This window comes from Triticum aestivum, chromosome 7D, assembly GCF_018294505.1.
Source record: "Triticum aestivum cultivar Chinese Spring chromosome 7D, IWGSC CS RefSeq v2.1, whole genome shotgun sequence".
NCBI classification, from domain to species: domain Eukaryota; kingdom Viridiplantae; phylum Streptophyta; class Magnoliopsida; order Poales; family Poaceae; genus Triticum; species Triticum aestivum.
Genome location: NC_057814.1, coordinates 240308799 through 240328748, shown reverse-complemented (window position 1 = coordinate 240328748; position 19950 = coordinate 240308799).

Below are 19950 nucleotides of genomic sequence, written 5' to 3'. Positions count from 1 at the left end.
AGCCTCACTCCGACGCTCGAAGAGCTGTAGTCTTCTGGAATCATATCACTCGCTTCGCGGTGATATTTCCACCACCGTTATTATCGTGAGTTAGTAGTTGCCACCCTATCCGCCGTTTGTTTTAGCGGCGTGCATGTAATAAATTGTTGGGCAGTCTCTGCTCAACCTTGTATTATATTTAGCACCCCTGGTATTTTTCTTCTGTGACCAAGATATTGTCTACCAGTGAGAGGGAATTCTTCCTCGCTGGTCCGTAAAAGGGATTGGTCTCTCAATAATTATTTTATTGAGAAACCGGTCGTGACAATCTTCTATTCCTAAATAGCTAGTACAACCCACTAGTAGCTTTTTCCAAGACATGCAACTATGGCACAAGAACTATATAGTGTGCGAATTAGTTGAAAGATGGTCGCTGGATGAAGCTAATCCGACAGTGCAGAGATGGCAAATCCGAGCACTACTGGCCGTTGGATATCATCAACATTCCACTAGATTTGCCACATGTATAATTTAGAAGACTCCATGGTTGAACTTAAGCATAATGCACAAACCTCAATACACAAGCACTTCTCCTTTGTTCTAGAATCTTCCGTATCATAATTGACTTTTTTCTAAATGAATTGCCATTATTTGTTTTTTACTTTATGCTTTACAATGCACAACCCCATGAATCTTAACATTTTTATAAAACTAATTGATTTTGAATGAGATGAACTATAAGAACTAAACGAACATCTACATCATGCATATATGACTCAAAGCTTTACATGCTATAGTGTGTATTTATTCATAATTTGGATTTGAAATCTCATGCGTTCAATGCATGTGTACCTTACTACTCCCTCCGTTCCACAATACATGCCTTCCATTTGTCAAAATCTTGATGTATCTAGACATGTTTTAGTATATAGGTACATCCATTTTTGGACAAATGGAAGTCATGTATTTTGGAACGGAGGGAGTAGTTTTGAGTAGAGTAGCAAATTTCACGCAGCCCCGGGTATATCAAAATGTAGGGCCCATGCATGATTGCCTTTCGGTTGAACCTACGTCCACAATTTTTTCTACGTACTATATCTCCACTGGTCCCCGAACCCAAAATGTTGACTCGTTCCCCTAAAACCAAGCGGCCCACACATATTTAAGGCATCGACTCGAACTCAATCCCTCTCCCGTTTACTACGACGTGGCCCCACACGCCATAGTAGTACTCCTACAAACACTACCGCCGCACGCATCATCGGTTTTCTTCAAGAGGACGAGGGAGAAGCCGATTTGTAGTGGAGGCGCTTTGAAAAAAATGATCTGTAGTGGAGACCCCGACCCTAGGGTGCCCTAGGTAGCTACCGCATGCATCGTTGGTTTTCTCTTTTCTTTATGCTCTTGTGCCCTAGAGTGAAATGATGGTTTCTTCGTCCGTCCAGCTTAATGCGGGAAAGGTGGGCTTTGTGATTTAACCCCTCATCACTCATTTTCTAGTACTGCGGCGCTACGACCGGGGTGCCTCCAATTCCAACCGCTGCTCTAAACTATAATCTGGTGCATCGCACGTGGAACAAGACGGTGGATGAGCCATATGTCGGCCAAAGGGGTCCTGTTAAGTGTGTCGCCATTTCGTGTGCGGATTGACCCTGCTTGAGTCGCTACGCCAACACGACAGGTGCAGCCTACCACTTGGTTTTGCTCCTTGGTGAATCCCGACTATATTGATCTAAAAAGATATGTACTGAACTACCCTCTCCGTCTCGTTTTTTTAGACGTCTCAGTTTATAGGGCATGCACGTAGTTCTAGGTCATCCATTTGACTAACTAAATCTGAGTTACTATGTCACAAAAAGTATATCATTGGATTATTAAGCGGATGTAGTTTCTAAACATATACCGTTCATCACATATATAGCCAGTTAAATTCTCAACCTAGAATGACGTGCATGCCATGTAAACTGATAATGAGGAAGTATAGTAGTAAAAATGAGGTGATTTTAGAAAGCGATCGGCGGAGGAGCATGGCCTGTCATGCAGTCCCACGTGTCATGATGTACCAAGGCAATGCACGTGTCCCTCTTGAGGCAGAAGCAATACTACATGGTTTGAGATTATGGCGAACCGAGGTGTGAAATAATGGTTGCTTCGTCTGTCTGGGAAGGTGCGGCATTGTGATTTGACGTCTCATTTCTCATTACTACTACTACTACTGGGGTGGTACGACTGGGGTGCATCCCCCTACTGTTCTGCACTGTTATTTGGTGCTTGACACGTGGACCCGGTTTCTATATGTCCCACATGTTGGCGACAGGAAGTACAGAATTCATGAAAGGGAGCGTCGACGGAGGAGTACAAGACACGGCTTGGGTTTTTGTTGCTTCACATGATCCATCGATACAAACCCGGACTAAAAAAAGGCGAGGACGGGTCTTTTCCCACGCAGCAGGCACGGGAGTTTGGCATAATCTGTTCGAGGCAAGGAGGCAGGAAGAGAAACAAGCAAATAAAGGTTGAGCGACTTAGTTTTGGGAAAATCTGATTTTACAGAGTACGTACCCACTAGGGTTTATAGGGCTCATCTAAAAAACATTCATTTTTTCCGTTTTATAAGTCTCATTTCTACTACTACTAGTAGTACCATCACATGTTGGATTTCGAGGTGCGTTAGATCACCCGATGCAAGCAGTGTCAAGAGAAAACTCACCAATGCATGTAGAAGTTCCTGGAAATTTAGTGTTCATTCATGCATTCGTTCCAATTAATGCCTCGGTAAAAATATCTTCTTGAGAAAAACGAGCGTACTAATTACTTGTGCAAACTAGGAGTACGAAATTAATTCGACCACTCACCGTCTACCTTGGTTGGAGAGATTTTGAAATTCAGCCATAAACTAGAAAGGAGGGAGTAGTAACTTTTGTCTCGATTACTATTTGTGGCCTTGTATAGATGCAAAATGTATTTTTTATAGTGTCCTTGTATAAGTAAATGGAGGGAGTAATAAAGAACATATATATTCCAAACACTATGATAATATCTCTAACCAAGGTAGTAGGGACGAGGCGTAAACAGAGGGAGTAGTAAAATTTTCTCCTCGTCCTGCGAGCCACCGCGCGCGTGGTCGAGGGAGCGGGCGTAAGGCGTACAGTACTACTACTAGTAAGCAAGCTTCACCTCATCCTACGAGCCACCACGCCCGTGGGCGGGGGAGACGGCATACTAAGCAAGCTTCTCCTCGTTCTGCGAGTTGACGGGACACATCAAAAGTACTCCAGAGTATAAAGCCTTGCCTCTAAGGTAGGCCCCACATGGTTTGCCTCTTTTTTAACATAACGCGTCAGGTCGCAATTTGTTTGTTCACCCATGGTAGACGATCCTCTCTCCACCAAGTGGACAACCAGTACACGGTCAAATTACCACGTGGGCAGCCTTTTCGTACAGAAATAAGCTCTACCGTGTACCCGTGCGGGTGTGGTTGGGAAAGAGACGGGAGTACGTGCGTCGTGCATGCACCTCTTCTCTTCGTGCACGTCCCCCACCTACGTGGGTGTGTGTGAGAGATACAAACCTAGACAAATGGCTTGTGCGGAATAACTACTCTTCGTAAGCCATTGTAAGAGTGGACAAAATGGTGAAGGAGGAGATAGGGGAGCGGCGGAGGTGTGCGATTCTTGGCCGGCGTTTGGCCTCGTTTAAATAGGAGATTAAATAGATGGCGTACGGGAGGAGCTCTGCCGGCGTTGCGTTTAATGCCGGCCCGGTCATGAACGGACGTGTGTCCAGAGTGGGTTTCTCGGCTTCCACGGGCGGGTTTCATGGAGGCAGTTGAATGCGGCAAGGAGGCATGTTCAGTCGGGCGTGGAGTGAGTGGCGCCCTCGACTCTGACGTAGGACACCGCGCCGTTCTTCCACTGACGTGTGTGCTCTTTGGGTACATGGCCTGCATGTCAGTGACCCAACACAGGCAGTGCCCAGCAGAGGAACCTTTGGTGGGCCAGGGCGGTTTGAAGCGGGCATTTCATAAACCGATGATTGTTCATTGAGTGTGACGTCATCCTTTTCATGTAGATAAGCCTACTATGTTGATAGCCCGTTCGATACGTTGTGATTCATAAAGACCGCTGCAAACATCAATGCACGTATAGGTTGAGCGTGTGTCTTGCGTCGTGTGCTGTGTGCATCCAGGCGTGCGAGTGTTGCATGCGTGCAAGGGTACGTTTCAGTGTGCATGCATGTGTGCGTACGTGTGTGTGTTCGTGAGTGCATGTGTACATGTCAGTGTTGCACGCCTGCATGCGTGCGTGTGTTCGTTATGTGTACGTGTCAGTGTTGCACGCCTGCATGTGCGTGTGTCTTGCGTGTGTGCATGTGTACGTGCGGGGTGAGGCTACACGTCAGTCGACTGACTTTTTCAACTCTGGTCATTAGATTTTCCAGCCGTTGGATACGAAATCAAGGGCCTGCAGTTTATCATCAAACTCCACCCCCCTGAGCCACCAGCCACCACCGGCCGAACCGCCGGCCCCTGCCGCCCGCGATGCTGCCCCACCCGCCCCGAAACCACTCCCCACCGCTGGTTCGCCGCCGCACCGGCCATCCATTTAGGCCCCCCGCGCCGAGCTTTTTCTCCGGCGATCCCCACCCCACTGCCCAATCAACGCGCCCCCCACCGCCGGTGACTGCCAACCAGAGGTCTCACGACTTCGTGTACCCACCGATCACTAATTTATTACCATTTCTGTCCTTCATATACGCGCTGACGGGTGGGCCCTATGGTAATGTGCGCTGCTGAATGTGGACCCTTTGACTGGTCAATTGATCGTGTCATCAACAAATTACGGAGCTGTATAGTGAGCCACTCACCGTATGATCACCCTAAAATGTATTTTATTAACACAGTACAGACTCAAACTACCATTTCTTTTTTTATATATGGGCTGACAGGTGGGCCCCACAGTTACGCGCCCCGATGGTGCAACACTAGTTGCACCACGTGGAACGTTTGACTAGTCAATTGATTGTGTCATCAACAAAACACGGAGTTGTACGGATGAGCCAGTGACCGTATAATCATGACATGTATTTTTTTAACACGGTACAGACGCAAGGGCTCATATATACACGCAAGCACTCACCGCTATAAGCGCACAAACGGACACCCTATGTCGGGTGGTAGGTGCGACATATGCCAACGGGTGGCTTATCATTGTGGGAGCCAGTAAAACATCGCCGGTGCCTGGAAACGGGATGAGGCGAAGACATGCACGCCGGCGGATCTTACCCAGGTTCGGGGCTCTCCGTGGAGATAACACCCCTAGTCTTGCTCTGCGAGGTCTCCGCATGATCACTAGATCAATACAAGTAGCTACAAGCGCTCCTTGAGCTGTTTGGCTAGAGGGAGAAGAAGGGCGAGGCTAGCTCTCCTTTTATCTCTATGTGGTGTGTGGAATTCTATGAGATCAACCCTTTGCATGGATGTCCCGGGGGTTTATATAGGCCTACCCCCCAGGGGTACAATGGTAATCCAGCTAGGCGCGGGTCCCAGCCATCTGCGTCTATGCACGCCGGCTTCTCCGCCGGTCATTGGGGTCCGCCGACTGGTGGGTCCCGCCGGCTGCCGGCCTCTTGGCCGACAGGCGGGCCCCACCGCTTGGGGGCTTTGTTGGTGGCTGGTTACTGTTGCCTCGCCTCTGATGACGAGAGCTTTGTTGAGGTAAGCGTGGCTACAGTGTTGCCGCCTTGCGGGCTCTCACTGTAGCCTTACCTCGTCTTGTCTCCTTAATGAGGCACATGTTTCGAGGGAGGGAGGTAGCCGGCTATTGGGATCCGGCCACACCCCTGGCCGACTAGAGGAGGCCAGGCCGCCTTCGGGTGTCTCTCTGGCAAAAGGGGCCCGCCGCCTACGGGCCGTACTGGCGCCTGTCGTGGGTGACATCGAGGCCAACACGGCTACAGTGTCGCGCCAGACGGGGGATGGCTGGCCCGTACGGCGCCCTGTGGCCATGCCTGTTCCGGGATTCGGGGGTAGTGGGCTGTACTGCGGCCACGCCCCATCCTATCGCCGTTATGTGGGTACAGTCTTAGTGGGTGCAGTCTTGGCCGGCTTCTGGGAGTCGGCTTTCTTCATGGCCGGCTTCTGGGAGCCGGTCCTCTTAGGGCCGGCTCCCTGGAGTCGGCTATCTCATATCTTTCTTGGGGGAGGTTTCTGAGGCTGGGTCGCCTTCTGGGAGTCGGCCCTGGGGATAGCCGACTGGGGGAAGGCGGCCCTATGCTTTGTATGCTTGAAGGCTTGAATGGACTGATAATTTTTCGAAGAGCCAGGGGAGTCAGTTAGGCTACCCGTGGCCATTTACTCCGACAGTAGTCCCTGAAGCTGGTTGGGCTTCGAGGCTGAGAGGAGGTCGAGAAGCTCGGTCAGCTTCTTATCTTGACGAGCCAGCAGCTGGGAGCCGGCTTTGGTTGGGCGCGCCATCTTGGCGAAAATTTTAAAGTCGGAAGGCGGGAGTCTGTTGTCGCGTGCGCCGGGCCGCGGGCCGGCCGCTCGCCGCCTGCGAACCACGTGGCGTCCCTTGGCTGAAAAGAGCCTGCCAACCCACGCGTGCGACAAGATGTCGCCGCAGGCCGAGGGCCCACCACTCCTACGCCTAGGCCCAGCTTTGTGCCCCAAAGCTGTCCGCACGTCTTCCGGCGGCGGTTTCCGCATGCCGTTAGGGCGCAATAATCACGGGACGTGGGGGAGTGGGCGCAGTTAATCCCATGTTCCTCCCCACGCCTCGCCTCCACGGCTTCGCCGCACGAGGCTATAAGTAGGGGGAGGAGGGTAAGTGGCAGACGCTCGCACGCTCCTCTCCTATCTGCCATCTTCTTCCTCCTGCTTTCCCTCGCAGCAGTGCCTCGCCGCCGCGCCGTCCCACCAATCTTCACTCCGTCCTGCAGCTTTGCCGCCGCAGGGCCATGCTTTCTCCGCCGCCGCACTCTTCTTCGTTAGCTTCTCGCCACCATGCAGTATGGCGGGGACTGGGACAGCTCCAACGTCCACATGGACCACGTCAAGTTCCTCCGTAAGACGCGGCGGTTGCCCGGCGCGGACCATGTGTGGGTTCGTCTCGCGCCTGCGAAGGAGATCACGCCGGCGCCGGAGGAAGGTGAGCGGGTAGTCTTCCGCTCGCACTTCCTGCGCGGCCTCGGCTTGCCAGCGAGCGCTTTCTTCCGCTCCTTCCTCGACTTCTATCAACTCTAGCAGCACCACCTCACTCCGAACACGGTGGTGTTGCTGTCCGCCTTCGTCACCTTGTGCGAAGGCTTCCTTGGCGTTCTCCCCACCCTCGAGCTCTGGGGGGAGTTCTTCCAATCTAAGCTGGGCACCCGCATGCAGGGCGTGCCGGCCCAGAGCGGCGCCTTCATCGCGATGCGGAGGCCGGCGGCCGACAACCCCTTCCCCTTCATCACGTTAATCCAGTCGGTGAAGCTCTGGCAGAAGTCATATTTCTACGTGAAGAACGTCGCCCCACAAGGCGACTACGTCAACTTGCCAGCTTACGTCGCCGGCCCGCCGGCTGGGAGGCGGCCCTAGTGGTCCTATCGGGCCGTGACGCTGTCGCAGGCTGGAGCCGCGGCCGTCGCCCGACTGCGGGTGATGATCTAGTCGGAGGGCCAGACTGGGTCCGACTTGGTGGCCGCCTTCGTCACGCGTCGGGTGCTTCCGCTTGAGAGCCGCCCTCACCTGATCTGTCAGATGAGCGGCCAACTCGATCCGAGTCGGATGTGCACCAAGGACATGCCGCACGACGAGGTGGCCCATATGGTGAATTATCTTGCGAACTGCAAGCTCTCCGCAGAGTCACGGTTTGGCAAGGAGCCATATTCCCGTGCACATCCTCCACCCACGGTATGTTCTCTTTTTCAGTTTCTTCTCTTAGTTTTGTCGCCGAGTTCCTTTTGGCCGACTCTGACCAGTCGACATGCCTTGGCAGAGCCCTCTCCTTCGACCTGCAGCCGGGTCGGAGGCGGAGCGCCGATTCCTCCTCGACCGGGCAGAGCATGACCTGGAGGACCACGACTTGGGGGTGGCCTCCATGGATGAAAACACCGAGGCGGGTGGCGGTGAAGCCGGCGGTGAAGCAGGCGGCTCCAGGCTTGGAGCCAGCTTCGACGACTGGCCGAATGACGACGAGGCGGAAATCGTCCCAGGCTGCCAGCCGGCGTCCGACCATGGCGCGGGTTCCTCCGCCGCGCCGCCTGCTCGAGGCGACGGGTAGAAGCGCGTGCCGCGTCGGGCTTGTTCGGCAGCCGGCTGAAGAAGCCCATGTTGGGGAACATAGTAATTTCAAAAATTTACCTACGCACACGCAAGATCATGGTGATGCATAGCAACGAGAGGGGAGAGTGTTGTCCACGTACCCTCGTAGACCGAAAGCAGAAGCGTTAACACAACGCGGTTGATGTAGTCGTATGTCTTCACGATCCGACCGATCAAGTACCGAACGCACGACACCTCCGAGTTCAGCACACGTTCAGCTCGATGAAGTCCCTCGAACTCCGATCCAGCCGAGTGTTGAGGGAGAGTTTTGTCAGCACGACGGCGTGGTGACGATGATGATGTTCTACCGACGCAGGGCTTCGCCTAAGCAGCGCTACGATATTATCGAGGTGTAATATGGTGGAGGGGGGCACCACACACGGCTAAAAGATCATTGATCAATTGTGTGTCTAGAGGTGCCCCCTGCCCCCGTATATAAAGGAGCAAGGGGGGGGGGTCGGCCGGCCTAAAGGAGAGGCGCGCCAGGAGGAGTCCTACTCCTACCGGTAGTAGGACTCCCCCCCTTTTCCATGTTGGACTAGGAGAGAAAGGGGGAAGAGGTGGAGGGGAGGAAGGAAGGGGGGCCCCGCCCCCCTCTCCTTGTCCTATTCGGACTGGGGGGGAAGGGGAGCGCGGCCCTGCCCTGGCATCCTCTCCTCTCTTCCACCTAGGCCCACTAAGGCCCATTAAGTTACCGGGGGGTTCCGGTAACCTCCCGGTACTCCGGAAAAATCCCGATTTCACCTGGAACACTTCCGATGTCCAAACATAGGCTTCCAATATATCAATCTTTATGTCTCGACCATTTCGAGACTCCTCGTCATGTCCGTGATCACATCCGGGACTCCGAACAACCTTCGGTACATCAAAACATATAAACTCATAATATAACTGTCATCGTAACGTTAAGCGTGCAGACCCTACAGGTTCGAGAACTATGTAGACATGACCGAGACACCTCTCCGGTCAATAACCAATAGCGGAACCTGGATGCTCATATTGGTTCCCACATATTCTACGAAGACCTTTATCGGTCAGACCGCATAACAACATACGTTGTTCCCTTTGTCATCGGTATGTTACTTGCCCGAGATTCGATCGTCGGTATCTCAATACCTAGTTCAATCTCGTTACCGGCAAGTCTCTTTACTCGTTCCGTAATACATCATCCCGCAACTAACTCATTAGTTACAATGCTTGCAAGGCTTATAGTGATGTGCATTACCGAGTGGGCCCAGAGATACCTCTCCGACAATCGGAGTGACAAATCCTAATCTCGAAATACGCCAACCCAACAAGTACCTTTGGAGACACCTGTAGAGCACCTTTATAATCACCCAGTTACGTTGTGACGTTTGGTAGCACACAAAGTGTTCCTCCGGTAAACGGGAGTTGCATAATCTCATAGTCATAGGAACATGTATAAGTCATGAAGAAAGCAATAGCAACATACTAAACGATCGAGTGCTAAGCTAACGGAATGGGTCAAGTCAATCACATCATTCTCCTAATGAGTGATCCCGTTAATCAAATGACAACTCATGTCTATGGCTAGGAAACATAACCATCTTTGATCAACGAGCTAGTCAAGTAGAGGCATACTAGTGACACTCTGTTTGTCTATGTATTCACACATGTATTATGTTTCCGGTTAATACAATTCTAGCATGAATAATAAACATTTATCATGATATAAGGAAATAAATAATAACTTTATTATTGCCTCTAGGGCATATTTCCTTCAGTCTCCCACTTGCACTAGAGTCAATAATCTAGTTCACATCGCCATGTGATTTAACATCAATAATTCACATCACCATGTGATTAACACCCATAGTTCACATTGTCATGTGACCAACACCCAAAGGGTTTACTAGAGTCAATAATCTAGTTCACATCGCTATGTGATTAACACCCAAAGAGTACTAAGGTGTGATCATGTTTTGATTGTGAGATAATTTTAGTCAACGGGTCTGTCACATTCAGATCCGTAAGTATTTTGCAAATTTCTATGTCTACAATGCTCTGCACGGAGCTACTCTAGCTAATTGCTCCCACTTTCAATATGTATCTAGACCGAGACTTAGAGTCATCTAGATTAGTGTCAAAACTTGCATCGACGTAACCCTTTACGACGAACCTTTTGTCACTTCCATAATCGAGAAACATATCCTTATTCCACTAAGGATAATTTTGACCGCTGTCCAGTGATCTACTCCTAGATCACTATTGTACTCCCTTGCCAAAATCAGTGTAGGGTATACAATAGATCTGGTACACAGCATGGCATACTTTATAGAACCTATGGCCAAGGCATAGGGAATGACTTTCATTCTCTTTCTATCTTCTGCCGTGGTCGGGCTTTGAGTCTTACTCAATTTCACACCTTGTAACACAGGCAAGAACTCTTTCTTTGACTGTTCTATTTTGAACTACTTCAAAATCTTGTTAAGGTATGTACTCATTGAAAAAACTTATCAAGCGTCTTGATCTATCTCTATAGATCTTGATGCTCAATATGTAAGCAGCTTCACCGAGGTCTTTCTTTGAAAAACTCCTTTCAAACACTCCTTTATGCTTTGCAGAATAATTCTACATTATTTCCGATCAACAATATGTCATTCACATATACTTATCAGAAATGCTGTAGTGCTCCCACTCACTTTCTTGTAAATACAGGCTTCACCGCAAGTCTGTATAAAACTATATCCTTTGATCAACTTATCAAAGCGTATATTCCAACTCCGAGATGCTTGCACCAGTCCATAGATGGATCGCTGGAGCTTGCATATTTTGTTAGCACTTTTAGGATTGACAAAACCTCCTGGTTGCATCATATACAACTCTTCTTTAATAAATCCATTAAGGAATGCAGTTTTGTTTATCCATTTGCCATATTTCATAAAATGCGGCAATTGCTAACATGATTCAGACAGACTTAAGCATAGATACGAGTGAGAAACTCTCATCGTAGTCAACACCTTGAACTTGTCGAAAACCTTTTTGCGACAATTCTAGCTTTGTAGACAGTAACACTACTATCACTGTCTGTCTTCCTCTTGAAGATCCATTTAATCTCAATGCCTCGCTGATCATTGGGCAAGTCAATCAAAGTCCATACTTTGTTCTCATATATGGATCTTATCTCAGATTTCATGGCCTCAAGCCATTTCGCGGAATCTGGGCTCATCATCGCTTCCTCATAGTTCGTAGGTTCGTCATGGTCAAATAACATGACCTCCAGAACAGGATTACCGTACCACTCTGGTGTGGATCTCACTCTGGTTTACCTACGAGTTTTGGTAGTAACTTGATCTGAAGTTACATGATCATCATCATTAACTTCCTCACTAATTGGTGTAGGAGTCACAGGAACAGATTTCTGTGATGAACTACTTTCCAATAAGGAAGCAGGTACAGTTACCTCATCAAGTTCTACTTTCCTCCCACTCACTTCTTTCGAGAGAAACTCCTTCTCTAGAAAGGATCTATTCTTAGCAACGAATGTCTTGCCTTCGGATCTGTGATAGAAGGTGTACCCAACTGTCTCCTTTGGGTATCCTATGAAGACACATTTCTCCGATTTGGGTTGGAGCTTATCAGGATGAAACCTTTTCACATAAGCATCGCAAACCCAAACTTTAAGAAACGACAACTTTGGTTTCTTGCCAAACCACAGTTCATAAGATGTCGTCTCAAGGGATTTAGATGGTACCCTATTTAACGTGAATGCAGCTGTCTCTAATGCATAACCCCAAAACAATAGTGGTAGATCGGTAAGAGACATCATATATCGCACCATATCTAATAAAGTACGGTTACGATGTTCGGACACACCATTACACCGTGGTGTTCCAGGTGGCGTGAGTAGTGAAACTATTTCACATTGTTTTAACTGAAGGCCAAACTCGTAACTCAAATACTCTTCTCCACGATCAGATCGTAGAAACTTTATTTTCTTGTTACGATGATTTTCCGCTTCACTCTGAAATTATATGAACTTTTCAAATGTTTCAGACTTCTGTTTCATTAAGTAGATATACCCATATCTGCTCAAATCATCTGTGAAGGTCAGAAAATAATGATACCTGCTACGAGCCTCAATATTCATCGGACCACATACATCTGTATGTATGATTTCCAACAAATCTGTTGCTCTCTCCATAGTTCCGGAGAATGGCGTTTTAGTCATCTTGCCCATGAGGCACGGTTCGCAAGCATCAAGTGATTCATAATCAAGTGATTCCAAAATCCCATCAGTATGGAGTTTCTTCATGCGCTTTACACCAATATGACCTAAACGGCAGTGCCACAAATAAGTTGCACTATCATTATTAACTTTGCATCTTTTGGCTTCATTATTATGAATATGTGTATCACTACGATCGAGATCCAACAAACCATTTTATTGGGTGTATGACCATAGAAGGTTTTATTCATGTAAACAGAACAACAATTATTCTCTAATTTAAATGAATAACCATATTGCAACAAACATGATCAAATCATATTCATGCTCAACGCAAACACCAAATAACACTTATTTAGTTTCAACACTAATCCCGAAAGTATAGGGAGTGTGCGATGATGATCATATCAATCTTGGAACTACTTCCAACACACATCGTCACCTCGCCTTTTACTAGTCTCTGTTTATTCTGCAACTCCCGTTTCGAGTTACTACTCTTAGCAACTGAACCAGTATCAAATACCGAGGGGTTGCTATAAACACTAGTAAAGTACACATCAATAACATGTATATCCAATATACCTTTGTTCACTTTGCCATCCTTCTTATCCACCAAATAGTTGGGGTAGTTCCGCTTTCAGTGACCAGTCCCTTTGCAGTAGAAGCACTTAGTCTCAGGCTTAGGACCAGACTTAGGCTTCTTCACTTGAGCAGCAACTTGCTTGCCGTTCTTCTTGAAGTTCCCCTTCTTCCCTTTGCCCTTTTCTTGAAACTAGTGGTCTCGTCAACCATCAACACTTGATGTTTTTCTTGATTTCTACCTTCGTCGATTTCAGCATCACGAAGAGCTCGGGAATTACTTTCGTCATCCCTTGCATACTATAGTTCATCACGAAGTTCTACTAACTTGGTGATGGTGACTAGAGAATTCTGTCAATCACTATTTTATCTGGAAGATTAACTCCCACTTGATTCAAGCGATTGTAGTACCCAGACAATCTGAGCACATGCTCACTACTTGAGCTATTCTCCTCCATCTTTTAGCTATAGAACTTGTTGGAGACTTCATATCTCTCAACTCGGGTATTTGCTTGAAATATTAACTTCAACTCCTGGAACATCTCATATGGTCCATGACGTTCAAAACGTCTTTGAAGTCCCGATTCTAAGCCGTTAAGCATGGTGCACTAAACTATCAAGTAGTCATCATATTGAGCTAGCCAAACGTTCATAACGTCTGCATCTGCTCCTGCAATAGGTCTGTCACCTAGCGGTGCATCAAGGACATAATTTTTCTGTGCAGCAATGAGGATAATCCTCAGATCACGGATCCAATCCGCATCTTTGCTACTAACATCTTTCAACATAATTTTTCTCTAGGAACATATCAAAAATAAACACAGGGAAGCAACAACGCGAGCTATTGATCTACAACATAATTTGCAAAATACTATCAGGACTAAGTTCATGATAAATTTAAGTTCAATTAATCATATTACTTAAGAACTCCCACTTAGATAGACATCCCTCTAATCATCTAAGTGATTACGTGATCCAAATCAACTAAACCATGTCCGATCATCACGTGAGATGGAGTAGTTTCAATGGTGAACATCACTATGTTGATCATATCTACTATATGATTCACGCTCGACCTTTCGGTCTCCGTGTTCCGAGGCCATATCTGCATATGCTAGGCTCGTCAAGTTTAACCTGAGTATTCCGCGTGTGCAACTGTTTTGCACCCGTTGTATTTGAACGTAGAGCCTATCACACCCGATCATCACGTGGTGTCTCAGCACGAAGAACTTTCGCAACGGTGCATACTCAGGGAGAACACTTTTATCTTGAAATTTTAGTGAGGGATCATCTTATAATGCTACCGTCAATCAAAGCAAGATAAGATGCATAAAAGATAAACATCACATGCAATCAATATAAGTGATATGATATGGCCATCATCATCTTGTGCTTGTGATCTCCATCTCCGAAGCACCGTCATGATCACCATCGTCACCGGCGCGACACCTTGATCTCCATCGTAGTATCGTTGTTGTCTCGCCAACTATTGCTTTTACGACTATCACTACCGCTTAGTGATAAAGTAAAACAATTACATGGCGATTGCATTGCATACAATAAAGCGACAACCATATGGCTCCTGCCAGTTGCCGATAACTCAGTTACAAAACATGATCATCTCATACAATAAAATATATCATCATGTCTTGACCATATCACATCACAACATGCCCTGCAAAAACAAGTTAGACGTCCTCTACTTTGTTGTTGCAAGTTTTATGTGGCTGCTATGGGCTTAGGAAGAACCGTTCTTACCTACGCATCAAAACCACAACGATAGTTTGTCAAGTTGGTGCTGTTTTAACCTTCGCAAGGACCGGGCGTAGCCACACTCGGTTCAACTAAAGTGAGAGAGACAGACACCCGCCGGTCACCTTTAAGCAATGTGTGCTCGCAACGGTGAAACCAGTCTCGCGTAAGCGTACGCGTAATGTTGGTCCGGGCCGATTCATCTCACAATACAGTCGAACCAAAGTATGACATGCTGGTAAGCAGTATGACTTATATCGCCCACAACTCACTTGTGTTCTACTCGTGCATAACATCAACGCATAAAACCAGGCTCGGATGCCACTGTTGGAGAACGTAGTAATTTCAAAAAAATTCCTACGCACACGCAAGATCATGGTGATGCATAGCAACGAGAGGGTAGAGTGTTGTCCACGTACCCTCGTAGACCGAAAGCGGAAGCGTTAACACAACGCGGTTGATGTAGTCGTACGTCTTCACGATCCGACCGATCAAGTACCAAACGCACGGCACCTCCGAGTTCAGCACACGTCCAGCTCGATGACGTCCCTCGAACTCCGATCCAGCTGAGTGTTGAGGGAGAGTTTTGTCAGCACAACGGCGTGGCGACGATGATGATGTTCTACCGACGCAGGGCTTCGCCTAAGCACCGCTACGATATTATCGAGGTGTAATATGGTGGAGGAGGGCACCGCACACGGCTAAAAGATCGTTGATCAATTGTGTGTCTAGAGGTGCCCCCTGCCCCCGTATATAAAGGAGCAAGGGGGGGTTCGGCCGGCCTAAAGGAGAGGCGCGCCAGGAGGAGTCCTACTCCTACCGGGAGTAGGACTCCCCTCCTTTTCCATGTTGGACTAGGAGAGAAAGGGGGAAGAGGTGGAGGGGAGGAAGGAAGGGGGGGCGCCGCCCCCCTCGCCTTGTCCTATTCGGACTGGGGGGGAGGGGCGCGCGGCCATGCCCTGGCCTCCTCTCCTCTCTTCCACCTAGGCTCACTAAGGCCCATTAAGTTACCAGGGGGTTCCGGTAACCTCCCGGTACTCCGGAAAAATTCCGATTTCACCCGGAACACTTTCGATGTCCAAACATAGGATTCCAATATATCAATCTTTATGTCTCGACCATTTCGAGACTCCTCGTCATGTCCGTGATCACATCCGGTACTCCGAACAACCTTCGGTACATCAAAACATGTAAACTCATAATATAACTGTCATCGTAACGTTAAGCGTGCAGACCTACGGGTTCGAGAACTATGTAGACATGACCGAGACACCTCTCCGGTCAATAACCAATAGCGGAACCTGGATGCTCATATTGGTTCCCACATATTCTATGAAGATCTTTATCGGTCAGACCGCATAACAACATACGTTGTTCCCTTTGTCATCGGTATGTTACTTGCCCGAGATTCGATCGTCGGTATCTCAATACCTAGTTCAATCTCGTTACCGGCAAGTCTCTTTACTCGTTCCGTAATACATCATCCCGCAACTAACTCATTAGTTACAATGCTTGCAAGGCTTATAGTGATGTGCATTACCGAGTGGGCCCAGAGATACCTCTCCGACAATCGGAGTGACAAATCCTAATCTCGAAATACGCCAACCCAACAAGTACCTTTGGAGACACCTATAGAGCACCTTTATAATCACCCAGTTACGTTGTGACGTTTCGTAGCACACAAAGTGCTCCCGTAAACGGGAGTTGCATAATCTCATAGTCATAGGAACATGTATAAGTCATGAAGAAAGCAATAGCAACATACTAAACGATCGAGTGCTAAGCTAACGGAATGGGTCAAGTTAATCACATCATTCTCCTAATGATGTGATCTCGTTAATCAAATGACAACCCATGTCACTGGCTAGGAAACTTAACCATCTTTGATCAATGAGCTAGTCAAGTAGAGGCATACTAGTAATACTCTGTTTGTCTATGTATTCACACATGTATTATGTTTCCGGTTAATACAATTCTAGCATGAATAATAAACATTTATCATGATATAAGGAAATAAATAATAACTTTATTATTGCCTCTAGGGCATATTTCCTTCAGCCCAAGGGCGGGGCGGCGGCGAGCAGGCGGGATGAGGCGGCCGCGAAGGCGGCCCGCTTCCGCAAGGCGGTGAAGCAGCCGTAGATGGTGTCGGCGTAAGTGTATATTCCTTTGTACATTCTTTCTTCTTTTCTTGGTGATTTCTGAATCCTTGCCCTTTCTCAGAAATCAGGGCTCCGCTTTTGCTTGAGCGGGTTGCTGCCGCCTCCGTCGTTGGATCGCCGGGAGGATCCGGGAGCACCCGCCGGTGGACCCCCGTGCCGAGCTTCAGGCGGCGATGGAGCGAAACGCGCGGGAGGCGCGGGAGGAGTGGGAGGCGGAGGAGTTGAGGGCGGCTGCCGCCAAGGCGGCACAGGAGGAGGAGGAGGCGGCAAAGGCGCGTGCCGACGCAGCGGCCAAGGCCCAAGCGGAGGCTGCGGCCGCGGCAACAGCGGAGGGGGCCTTGCTCGTCACCCCTCTGCGTGTCGCGGCGCCCGAGGTCCTGGAGCCCCTGCCGGAGGAAGCCGGCGGCGACCAGCCGGGGTTGGAGAGGGAGGACGACGTCGTCGTCCCGGAGACGGAGGTGGCACCGGCCCCGCCAGCTGGGTCGGCTCAAGGCAGCCGGCCTAACGTGCCGCCTGCACAATCGGCTCGGGGCGAGCCGGCCGCGAGGACGGACCTGGTGGTCCAGTCGCCATCGCGCCAGCGCGTGGGGATGGCCGCATCGGACCCGCAGAAGGCCGCGAGCTTCGGCTCGTCGGCCCGGGACATGGAGGCGGCCAGCGCCAGCTCGGGGTGGACGCCGGGTGGAGGGACGGCCGTGGTGAACGTGGCGGCGCAGGAAGTCCGGAACCGGCTTCAGTCCCAGGCTGCGGCGCTGAGGAAATACAATGACGAGTTCCTTGCGACGCTAGCGGCCATTCGGGTTAGTCTTCCTATTTTTGCTTTTTTGATCTTGGTTTCTTCCGTGGGGGCGCGTCAGCGCACCCACTAGGTGTAGTCCCCGAGTTCTGAGTCGGCTGCTGAGCAAGCGGCTTGGAACTTCTTAGCGGGCTTTGTTTTTCTATCTTGTTCTCATTCGCTTCTCTGCCTGACTTGCAGGACTACCACAACCTCCGCGCGGCTGCCTTTAACTCCCAGGCTCGGGAGCTGACCCAGAAGAATGCTGATCTATCTGAGAGCCGGGGTAAGGGCTTCGTCCTTTATCTCACGTGGGGGCGCGTCAGCGCACCCACTGGGTGTAGTCCCCGAGATTCGGGCCGACTGCTGAGCAGTCGGGTCGGATCTTCCTTGACGACTTCTTCCTTATTGCTTCTTTCTTTTCTGCCATGCCTGTAGCGGCCAACGCCAGACTGAGGGAGCAGCTGGGTGGGACTCAGGCCGCCCTCCGCGCTAAGGATGCCGAGTTTGACGCCTTGGCACAGGAGCGTGACCGCCTGGCCAAGAGGCTGGCCGACTAGGAGAAGAGCCACAAGGCGGCCCTGAAGGCGGTTCAGGACAGCGAGGCCGCCCTCCAAGCCAAATATGAGACAGAGGCGGCAAGCTGGGCCGAAGCGAGGCAGTCGCTGATCAACGACTACGGCCAGATCGAAGACTTGGTTGACGGTAGGCCTCGCTGTCTTTGCTTGCCGCTTGCCGTTTGGCTCATTTTCTGACTTGGTGTTTTTCTCTTCTTTCTCTTTCTTTCTTGTGCAGAGTACTTCCCTGGCTACTCAACTGCCGCCAACCAGGTCGTCGAGGCCAACCGCGAGGCACAAAGGCAGGCTGGCGCCGAGATCGCGCCGAACGCTCGCCGGTCACTGGAGGAGCAGCTCTTGGCGATTCAAGCCCGCCTCCAGCCGGCTCACCGCATGCTCCGCCGGCTTCGGTGTGTTGGGGCGTAGGTGTTGGCCGCTCTCTGGCCTCGTGAGGTGATTCCCCGCACCCCCAGTCGGACTGCCGACTGGCTGGAGGTGGCGGTCGGCCGCTTCGAGGCCTGGAAGGCTCCTGCGGCTCGGTCCGGCGCCAGGCGGGCGCTGGAGTTCGTCAAGGCCTGGTATCCCGAGCTGAGTCTGGACCAGCTGGCCACCTGGAGGCAGGAGGCCGACACGGAGCTAGAGCCGGCGCGGCCGGCTATCATCCAGCGGGCTTCGGCGATTACCGACTACACCGACACCAGCGCCTTTGCTCCTGAGGTGGACGACAACGGCGTTGCCCAGCCGGAGGAGTGGTTCGGGCTGAACCCGGCAGATGGCAAGGACTCGGCGGAGGAGATCGACTACAGCGACGAGGGCGAGGAGGAGGAGGAGGAGGGTGAAGACGCCGCGCCAGATGGTGGAGCGGCCGGTCAGCCTCAGCTTGACCGTGCCTCCAGCAACAAGGCACACGCGGGTGCACCGCCTGCAGCCGGCGATGATCAAGCCGAGACCCGCCAGCCGGCCACTCCTCCAGCCGCCGGCGCCGTCTCCACCGACCAGCCCGGCTCCCCTGCTGCGCCCTTAGTCTAGTCTGCTGCCTGTACTTTCCTGTTTTACCACTCTTGGAACAGTATTTTGTTAAGTTTGCACAATTCCACCCACTGGGGGTGTATTCGAACTATATTGACTGCCAGCCTGTTGGGGGCCTTATGTGTAAATATAATTATGCATGCGTTTGGCTTTCCCTTGTTCTTTGCTTTTCATCCTTCGGCTGTTTCCTTTGCCGCCCTCCCTTGGTTGCCGCCTTCCCAGCCGGACAGCTGCTCTGCAATCTGTGGCTGGAGAAGTGCTTGGCCAGTTGGGAGGGCAAGTACTCTAGCTTTGTTGGATTATAGCGAAGTGACTGGGAGGCCGGCTAGTCGGCTGTTTTGACAGCCGGTAGGAGTGGTTGGAGGCCGTCTTTGCGTTATATAAGTTCGTTAGTCCTTAGCCGTTTTTTGTGTGGGCATCCTTTCTGCCTTTGGCTCTTGCCAGTCGGACAGTCGGTTCTTCGAGCTGCGACTTTCAACAAGAGAGGGCTCGGGTGCCGGCACACTACTTGTCTGACTTCAGGTAGAACTTCTAATATAACTTAAGGCGGCCAGTCCCCGGGCCGACTAGTCGAACCCGGTGCCAGACAGAAAATCAAATGTAATAATACATTCATGAGTATGACA